Source organism: Nicotiana tabacum, chromosome 13 (assembly GCF_000715075.1).
Source record: "Nicotiana tabacum cultivar K326 chromosome 13, ASM71507v2, whole genome shotgun sequence".
NCBI classification, from domain to species: Eukaryota; Viridiplantae; Streptophyta; class Magnoliopsida; order Solanales; family Solanaceae; genus Nicotiana; species Nicotiana tabacum.
This window is the reverse complement of record NC_134092.1, coordinates 27,660,453-27,671,775: the sequence shown is the minus strand read 5'-3', so window position 1 is coordinate 27,671,775 and position 11,323 is coordinate 27,660,453.

Below are 11,323 nucleotides of genomic sequence, written 5' to 3'. Positions count from 1 at the left end.
ATCCGTAACAAAAACTAGGCCTTCAAAAAAGAAATATTTTCACAACCGGTTCTAAAGGCTACACTCCGCAAACTATAATTTGAGTTACTTACTTCTGGAAACTTTTCCCAGTAATAATGGACCCCCGAGATGCCTCAAAACAAAATAATATAAAGGCAGGGTTTGTCCGAACTTACACAACCTAAGTTATTTTATGCTAAGGCATTCCGACCTTTGTGAATATAAGTAATAAAGCAAAGGAAAAATTTGAGAGCCGAAAGGGGAAGAAAGCCTTATATATATAATAATTCCTTTTTACAGAGGCCAGAATGACCTAGTACAAAAATTTGCAATGGTCAAAACGACCTCAAAAAGATGCAAAGGAAAGCAAAAAATATAAAGGCCTAAGTGGATTGGTCTTCATCGAAGGTAGCATCTCCATCCTCGGGATCTTCTCCTTCTTCGGACTCGCTTAAGCTCTCGGAATCTTCCTCAGGAAAGGCTAGATTCCGGGCTCTGGCTTCCTCTGCTTTAGCATTCTCGATTTCGGCCAGGACATTGAAGCCCTAAGCATGAACTCCCTCGAGGGCTTCCCTTCAAGCCTATCATTTTGCATGATCCACCATACTCTTGGCCTTCGCCTGGATGGCCTCGACATCGACCTTGAACTGGGCCACTTTAGCATTGACTTTGGTGTTGGCCACGGCCACCTCAGATCTGGCCACTTCGAGTTCATTGGCCAAGTTTGCCTTATCAAAAATAGCCAAGTCCAATTGAGAATGAAGCTCCTCAATTTTCTTGACCTATACCGAGGCCTTCTCTTTTGCAGCTTGGAGCTAGGTCTCGACCGACTCCAGTTGTGCTTGGACAGTTTCCTTTTTCGAGGCTAAAATGTCCATATTCTTCTTAAATTCTTCAGCCTCGACTTGTATCACATCTACATGTGTCTTGAGCTGTCCGATCCGTTAGAGTCTCCATCGGACCTGTAGGATCGGATCATTAGTTTCTATCTCCAATTTATCTTCACTATCGTAAAGCACTCAAAATACCTACACGGCCATCTCAACATGCTCACTCTGAGCCACTTCTAAATCAGCCCGAAGCTTCTCACTCAGAAGCTTGTAAGTATCCCCCTTCTCGGTGAGTTCCCAGACCTCAGCCTCATGCTCTACTCGGATTCTGAAGAAAGTCTCATGATGCAATACTGAAGCCTGCAAGCACGAAGAAAGATGTTAGAATTATTTACAACTTCAAGTTTAAAATAATTAATGAAGTGAACCTCGAACTTACCCGATTCAAAGCATGTTGGGCCTCGTTAAATATTCAAGGTGCCTCCACCACATTCATCACGTCTTGTTCTTCCTCGGTCACCAAGCATCTGAGGTAGCTAGAAACCCCCACGGGGGTAGAGAAGACTCGAGCATCCTCGGGGACAGAAAAAGTTATCGACCGCCTGCGGTCGGGGTTAACACTTGGGGTAGGGAATTGATCCACCAGTTTTGGGCTCGATGAAGACCCAGTAGCGCCCGATGACGGTACCTTATTTGGCACCGGTAAGTCACCCAAAAAGTTATTGAAAGGATCGGCTACTCCTTGCGCCCCTTCGCCAAGTTTATCCTTCAACATCTGAGCCTCGTTAATCATAGAATCGTAAATGAGGACGACCCAGAAATGTCAATCACCCCAGATACCTCTTTGGGTACGTTATCTTCTGACCGGGACATACCGGTCACACTTTCTGTTTCGACCTCACTGGCTCGGGCCAAATCGGTCTTGACCCTCTCGGGGACTTCAGCCATTGTCTCTACTACGGCCTCTATGGCTCGAGGCATCTCGGAGCCGCATATTACTCAGGCCACCAGCTCAGAATCTTCTTCTTCCTCGGACTCGTCCCTCAACCGATTGAGTGAGTCCGATAAGAGTTCTCAGGCCCCAGTTTGTTTGGGCTTATGCGCCTGCCGCTTCCTCGGTCTCTTATTTTTGGAGTCGGAGGGAATCGTGGATTTTCTTTTCACCTTCTCTTTGACCTGTTTCGGATCAAGGGGATTGGCGTGTATATCATCATCAGCTGATGGAGGCCTCATCTCGACGTCCTTTCGTAAGCATGCGAAATAAAAACATAACAAATCAGGGACTGATGATAAAAGGAAATGATATCAGATGTATCGGGGAAAAGCTCTTTCCATGATTGAGGGCCTCCCATCGGCCTTTCTATAATTCCATCCAAGCCCGCTCGGAATACTGCCTCTGTGACACAAGGCCCTCGACCCATTCCTTAAGTTCAGGAACTGCGTCCAGCATCTGGGCCGTAGCTGCAACACCAAAAACATCAATGAACAAATAGATAAGAAGGAAAATAATGGGATTGAATCTTCGAAGCGAAACACTACTTGCGTTTCATGTTCAATTTCTCTGGAAATGGCATGTCTTCAGCAGAGATCAGGTCCGAAGTCTTTACTCGAACAAATTAGCCCATCCAACCTCGGTCTCGAGCTTCGTCTATGCTCGAGAACGAGGCCCTACTAGCCAGGCAAGCAAGCTTGATCAGCCCCCCTCGATAGAGTCGGGGACTGTAGAGGCACATAAGGTGGTCGGGGGTAAAGGGACATCCCTCGATTTTGCTTACCAAAAATTGGAGGAGAATCACTATTCTCCAGAAGGAGGGGTGGATCTGGCCAAGAGACACATCATACCTCTTGCAAAAGACAATGATAATAGGGCCTAAGGGACTCAATGTGAAGGGATACGTGTAAAAGCTTAGAAAATCCTCCACGTGGGTAGTGATCGATTCCTCGGACGAAGGAACCACCACATGCTTATTGACCCAGTTGCAGTCCCCTTTAACCTTGGTGAGGAGATCCTTGGTGATTGAACATATGTATCTCGAGATTGGCTCGTATCGGCCCGGTACCGAGGAGTTATTTTCAACCTTAAAATCGGTAACAGTGGGGCACCCTGCCGGAATGAATTCCTAGGGTGAGGCTCCGCCGCACCCCCACCACCAGCGGGTCGTGATGAATAAGTGGCCTCCTTTTTTGGTACGGTCTTAGAAGTTTTCGCCAATGAAGAATATGAGGAAAGAGAATTAAGATGGTATGCAGTTTGATGAAAGTTTAAGAAATTTGGGTGCAAGAATTGCAAAGCAAAGGGATTTTTCAAGAAAAAACAAGAATAGGAGGAGCTTTGAGCGTAAAGTTTGAATGAAGAAAAATTGGATATTTATAGCTTGCTGGTGACGGCTCATAACCGGTAGTGGCCGACCAGCGACTGACAGTCATGTAATGCCTTGATAACTGGACCGATGGGGCGTTTCGATATCTATTTGTCGCTTATGTCATAGTCGGGTTCGTCGTTTGCGTCATGGCCCATCGAGAAGGATTCGGAAATTTATGTCGTTTCTCGTCATTTTCTCTCCGAGAAATGAGGGGACTATCTGTATACGGCCAAAACTGGGCTCGCCCCTTGCTTGACTAATCGAGACTGGAATATGATAGATTAAGGTCCGACCTCGAGTCATATCGAACCAGGTGTGAAGTTATATCGCCAAGCTCGAGACCCAGGGACCAAACAAAGTCGAGATCAGGCAAGATCGAGGGAAACTTGTTGAGTCGGATATCGAACGTAGATCACAGCAGAGATCTCGACATGTATCAAGGATAGGCCGATTAATTAGCCAATCAGGAGATTTCTTACTTCATTTAGAACTGTATCAAGAGTAGGACGCCCCTACTATATAAATGGGGTATGATCATTTGTAAAGGGTCATCACTTTTACGCAACATAAAGCAATACACTGTCTTTTTCTAGCTTTCATTATCTTGTTACTCTGTTTTTATATCAAGTTGAAACTTCTCTTGGTTCAAAGGTGATCAAACTCGAGGGTCAAGGCTATTCGATTCGTTTAGTTTGCATTTATTTGTTTTATCGTTAAATTCATTATTAATATATTCTCTTAATTTGTGCCAAGTCATACCACGTATCCTTAAAACCGCATATAAATTCAATTGTTATCCTTTTTAGGGTAAGCATGTACAAAAATAAATGGGTAGGCAAGGGCAATTAGTTTGATTTTTATAGGTAAAGCTCTAAAATTCCCTGAAATAATCCTATTCCTTTTACGGGAAGTGCTAATAGTATGCATTCTTTGACAAAACTAATGATCATTTGGTATTCGAGATGGTCATGTGCGCCTCGTGTGGATTTTCTTTCGGAGCAACAAGCTAAGTTGTTACCACTATCGAGTGTGGTAGGTTGATTGGTCACGGTAGATTTAAGCTCTAAAAATGGAGAATCTTTTGGTGGGGGCCTTTTTACCCCTTATCGGTATCACGGGACAGAATTAACGTAACGGGACGGGACCACATTTAGTCGGGACGGTGGTGAGACGGGTCTAAACAGAACGGGATAAACAGAACGAAACGGTAGACCCATCCCATCCCGCTAACAAACGGGATGGACGGGACGGAACAGTTCGCGGGCCTTAAGTGGGCCTTTTTAAAAAAATAACTTATTAAGCATTAAGTTTTGCAACAACTAGTTTTTTGATAATGACTAAGTTTTAAAAGTTTGCAACGGCTAGTTTTTTGACTTATTTATTAAACTTAAAACTTAATAAATTATAAAAAAACTAAGTAAGAATTATAAAATATTAAAAAAGAAGAAGACTTGTAATGAAATATTTTAGTAATTGTAATAGAGTTGTAATTTAATTAATATAATTTTAAGTCATTAAGTAACTAAGTAAGAGTGTAAGACAATTCATAAAAAAAAAATCAAGACTTAGAGCCTTTTCTTTTATTAATAGAACTTTCAAATTTCACATACAAATATAATTCTTTTGAAGAACACTTAAACTATGCAGTCACCTTCTAGGAAGGGTTCTGTTTGAACTAGGCCTCTTAGTAGCCAATTACAAATCATCATACTAATATTTGTAAGCTCTTATATAGCTTCGTTGTAACTTATCTATAATTTCTCTCGGACATTGTTCTAGAATTGGCAATGTTGATTGATGTTCCATGAGTTCCATGCCGTCATCGCTCTCAGTGTTAAGTATCTCATTATATTCTTCTTCTTCCCTAGTGGTTAATTTTTCAAAACCAATATTTCTTTCTAAATTAATCCAATCTCTGAATAATACGGAAATCTCTAGGCTGCCCTCCGCTAATGAATGTATATGATCTTCGATTTTGGGGTAGGGGTGTTTTTTTTTTTTGGGGGGGGGGGGGGGGCAAATATGGCCCTTTTTAGCCGTTTATGGCAGTTGGCCAACAACTCTATTTCAAAAAAAAAAAAATAACACGTGGGACAGACAAGTCAGGCGGGACGGGACCAGACGGAACGGGATAAACGAGACGAAATGGTTATCCGGTCCCATCCCGTGTACCGTTTAATATGAAATAAACGAGACGGGACCGTCCCGTTGGACAGCCTTAGTATTAGTTGTGCTAGTGTGCTTCGAATACCAAATGATCAAACTATGCTTTGGATACCGAATGATCAAACCAGGGGAAAAAAGAAGAAGAAAGCCATTGCATCATTCCTGTAGGCTTCTATATTTATAGGTTCAAATTGAACAAGGTTGATGTCATAATTCATGAGCTTATCAGTGACAAAAAATGAAAGGAAAAACGAGGAGTAGACCAATATTTTGGGCATGTTTGGCATGGCTTAAGTATACCTAAGATAAGTCGTAAAACTTGACGTGATAAGATTTAAATTAAATAGTAACATAAACTGGACTTGTTTAGTATGAAAGAGATAGACAATAGTACTGTAAATTAACGATAGGGCTTGCATTGGAATAGAAGAGATTGGAAACTGACTTGTTTCATAGTGTTTACAAATGGAGGGGCAATGCACAAAGCTAGCATAGTTTCATAGAAATTTATAATCTCACACATAACTTTTAAATATAGGTTACCAAGAAACAACTTCTTGTCACAAATTTTGAAATGAATATAAATGGATTTGAATTGGGAGTCATTGTCTTTGACCTTTTTCAAGGTGGAACGATCACCACAATGCCTGTCCTATGGCAGACAAAAAGTTCCCACCAAGATCATCCAATCCCTTCTTGTTTTCGTTTTTTGTTTTCATTATAAACAATTGAGTGCCTCTTTCACTTCAATCCATGGAAAGTTTCCAAAGGAACCCACTAGCTTTCCCATTCCACTCTTCTTAAAAGTAAAGATTGCTATTTTTATTTAGCAACCTTTTGAATTTGAGGTGATCGAATCTCCAATCTCCATAAGTTGATTGAGGTGCTTAACCAGCGGTGTTATTTTTATTTTATATATCCGCTTTCACATATTAATTATAGGCCAAATACAAATGTAGGCCCTCAAACTTGTCCCTTTTGTCACTTGGCCACTAAACATATGGTTGTTCTTATGAGACACTCCAACTAAATCCATCTGTGCCAATTAAACACCTAAACATATGTTTGTTCCTATCAGGCACTCCAACTAAATCACATATGTGCCAATTAAACACTGTCAAGGAAAAGAGCGTGTGAACATGAGAAAAACTTGTTGATTTGTTGTTGTTATTATTATTATTATTATTATTATTATTATTATTATTATTATTATTATTATTATTATACTCCATATTATGATTATTTTATATATCCTAATATATTATTCCTATTAAAGCCAGATCGTCATTTTTTTCTTGGCAAAATTGCTTGCAATTTTTTCAGGTGGTATGACGATGAAATTCTTAAGAAATCTAAGAGGGCAAGCAACTTTGCCTTTGATTTTGCCAAGAAAAAAAATGACGATCTGGCTTTAATAGGAATAATATATTAGGATATATAAAACAATCATAATATGGAGTATAATAATAATAATAAAAAAAAAAATCAACAAGTTTTTCTCATGTTCACGCGTCCTTTCCCTTGACAGTGTTTAATTGGCACATATGTGATTTAGTTGAAGTGCCTGATAGGAACAATCCTATGTTTAGGTGTTTAATTGGCACATATAAATTTAGTTGGAGTGCCTGATAGGAACAACCCTATGTTTAGGTGTCCAAGTGACAAAAAGGGACAAGTTTGAGGGCCTACATATATATTTGGCCTTAATTATATGTATATCTAGCAAAACATGTCGACGAAGCAATGCAATATCCATGACACTTATGATGCAGCACTACCCCGAACTCACTTCTAAGTCGAATTATAATGGTAGTTGTAACACTAATTATACAATATTTTGCGTACCCCACTAGGTCTAAGTTGTCTCATTGAGATGTCTTTAGGATCCCAAAACTAGTCCGGAACTAAAATGTGGTTCTTTTGGACTCAAAGAATCAAAATGTGTGTGAAAAAAACTGGTGACCATAATATATATATAACGTCCTCTTATAAGGCGCTATACCTTAACGGTCTTTTGCCCAGTTAAGTATAGCGCCCTTATTTAAGGCGTTGTATATATAACACCCTAACTTACCGCGCTATATATATTATGTGGCTCACCAATGATTCTTCTGAACTTAACTGACATAACAATAATTCAACTGGGTATAGCGCCCATATTTAAGGTGCTATACCTCAAATAATTGTACCCCAAGACTGATTTTTGCCTTATTTAAAGAGGTTAAGAATTTTATAAATATTCTCAAGTCTTCTGAAATATTTCTTCGTTAAGTTATTTTGCATTTCGTCATAATGTCTGAAGAGCGAAGAATTAGGGTTTCATTATATTGGGGGTGAGGTTGTGGTGGCGAATAACTCAGTAAGCTATAGTTTATCTCCACAGTGTCATGTTAAGTTGCCACTTACAATGGAGTACGATACATTGGCATCTTAATCTAGGCCCCAATTGACATACATTTCTAACATTTCATCGTAATCTCCACCAAGGGCATCATAATCTAGGCCCCAGTTGACACACATTTCTCGCATTTCATCGCTATCATCAAGAAGATCACTTGCTTGATTTCTACAACAATATGGGACTCCTACGTCCAACGTCTGTGGTAGAAACTTAGGTAGTCCCTCCCACTCGACAACTGTTGGGAAAACAGGATAATCATTGTCTCTATGCATTTTATCATTTTCTAATAAATTCCAGTACTGAGCCTCCGTTCCTCCCAGGAAGTTAAGATCATTCATTGCATGATGAAGAGCTAGTGCCTTTTCCATCTCTAGAATCTCCTTCATCAAATGTCGAATCACTTCTGGTTCATCTTTGTGTGTGTTTGTTTGGAAGGTTGCAAACAGTGCTTGTGGCACAACAAGCCCATGCCAGTGATATAGTACTTCGTAATCACACTGTTTTGACTAAAGGGGAACCCATCGTAGTTTTTTACCCCAAATTCGCATACCTTCATGCTTTGTAGAATGCGCTTCGCCCTCAATAATGTGCCCTGTAACTTTGAGATTAGTGTGCATATTGATAGGCTTATTTTCCAAGGTTCGCAGAACATCATACCACTTGTCATCAACCAAGTCAGTGTAGCAACCTAGCATATTTTTTTCAAGGTAGGGATCGATAGTATTAAGACGTGTTCCATGGGATCTGTTGAACTACCTTCACTACAACCTAGCATCTTTATACTTTCTGTGTCATGTATTTTCATTAGTATTACCGAATTTAAATTATGTTAAGTTGCTATGCTTGTTTTTTGTATTGTATTATTAAAATAACAAAGAACCTGAGAAATAAAAACATAATGTGCATATAATGTAAACCATAAATAATGTTGCTATTATTTACTGAATGTCATATGTATATAAAATCAAAAAAAGTCAATGTGCCCCACAACCTATATGCTTTAAAGCAGCCGCTGGCCTTAGGCACATCTCATCCCTCCCGGTTACACTATATGGATCATCCTCATCATGTCGCCTCTTTATCGTAAGATGCGTTGCAGCATGATCGTCAGTATGGCTGGTAGGCTCGGTAGAAGGGGTCGTCGGTCCAGCAGTAACCTACAGAATAATAAGATATTTTAGTATATGAAATATATATTAGTAATGTACGTATTAGCTAAAAAAATTAAATTGTCTTACCATGGTCTCGGCGGGCTCCTGCATATAATCATCCGTCTCAGACATGTCAGTATCGCACAAAGTGGCCTCCGTGACGGGCGAGGATGATTCCTTAAAAAAAACGCTTTAGATATTTATGACTAATCAATGAGATTAAAACAAATATAAATAATAGTAATAGAAACTAACCAAATCCTGTGAAAGATCCCTCGATGATGCGCATAACTTAGTCGGCGTCTACTATCCACATTTCGTGTCGGACGATCATCAACAACCGTCGATGGCTCTAGAGGGCCAGAAAAATACTGATCCCACTCTTGTCGCGTAATGGTCGTGCCCAGTAAAACCGTCGATGGCTCTGGAGGGCTAGGAACTTAAGTCACATATTCATATATGTACAACAATAACATCTAAATAAGATTAATTATTCCTAAAATAATAATTTATCTATTTTACTAGTCTTTTAGCAAATAAATAATCTAAACCGGATAAAAATAATAAATTAATTTAATCACAAAATAATAACAAAAAAACATATACCACAGTAAAAAGTACACCCTCCGTTCCAATTTATGTGAACCTATTTGAGTGGGCACGGAGTTTAAGAAAAAATGAAGACTTTTGGAATTTGTGGTCCTAAACAATTCAAAAAGGGGTCCAGAGTATTTGTGTAGTAATAAAAACTTCTCGTTAAGGGTAGAATTGGAAATTTAAGCTAAATTATTTCCAAATTTAGAAAAGGGTCATTCTTTCTAGAACGGAGGGAGTAACTAATTTACATTTTTTTAACAAATAATAACAATTTCTCTATTTTACTATTTTTTTTAACACACTAATAATATAATCCGGATAAAAAATAATAAATTAATTATATCGCAAAACAATCACGAAATAACATAGAACACAGTAAAAATAACTAATATGTATTTTTTATACATGAGTTTTAATATAAAATAAGTCGGAATACCTCGATTTAAAGTTTTTGGAAAGTTGAAAATTTGGTGATTTGGAGCCGAAACAAACAACTCACTACGAGATAACGCATTAGATACGAAGTGGGATCGAGAATCTACACTTTTTGTGGACCGGTGGGCTCCACTCGAGCTTTTTTTGGTTAACAGGGAGGACCGTTCTGTTTTGCTAGGGAAGGGGAAGGGACGATTATTTATGTAAGTATAGCGCCTTAGGTAAGGACGTTATACTATAGCGCCTTAAGTTAGCACGCTGTACCTTCTCGCCCGTTTGCGTTCAAATATAACGCCTTAAATAAGGGCGTTATACTTAACTGGGCAAACAGCCGTTAATGTATAGCGCCTTATAAAAGGGTATTATATATATTATGGTCACCAGTTCTTTTTTTCACACATTTTGGTTCTTTGAGTCGAAAAGAACCACATTTTGATTCTTTGAATCCAACAACAACAACAACAACAACAACAACCCAGTATAATCCCACTAGTGGGGTTTGGGGAGGGTAGTGTGTACGCAGACCTTACCCCTACCCTGGGGTAGAGAGGCTGTTTCCAAAATGACCCTCAGCATCCTTCCCTCCAAGAACTCCCCACCTTACTCTTGGGGTGACTCGAACTCACAACCTTTAGATTGGAAGTGGAGGGTGCTTACCAGAGCAACCCACCTTGTCAAAACTTAGTAGTGTACTACTAATGCTCCACCCGCAAAAATACAGAGTTCCAATATTCTAAGTGACTCATGTTCCTTCACAAATTACTAGTAAATCACCCACCAGTAATTTATTTTTCCTTTATCTTTGTTGCATGCAATGATAGAGGCATAAATATTTGAACTCTGAGAATATATATAGCCCTGCTTTCTCTTCTTTTTTAACATGACGACCATTCTTTTGACCCATTCTTCCCTGTTGAATTTGGTCAGAAATAATTCGAAACCTGCAGCAGAGTACTATAAACATTGAACAAGTAGGCTACACTGATTTCACATCACTATCTGCCAAGTAGCATCTTGCAGCATTCTTAATAACCAATTTAATAATTAATTTAAGTTTTATACATTAATGATATAAAAAGTATTTATACGATTAAATTTCTTATTAAGTAACTAAGCTACTATAATACATTCAACTGTAACTTTCATCTCTAAAAGTAGAAGTGACACCATGAGAGGCACAAACCAGAGAAAAAGAAGTGCTTTTTGTAACATAATATTCAACCACAACATGATTCACGATATAGGAGAAGTTGTCCCTTTTATTTATTTCTTTCCTTACTATGGACAGTCACAAACTCACAATGCAGCGACATTGATACTATATAACCCCCCAATCTCCGTATACTAAAAGAGTTTAATTTCAATGTATTGATTAGTGTA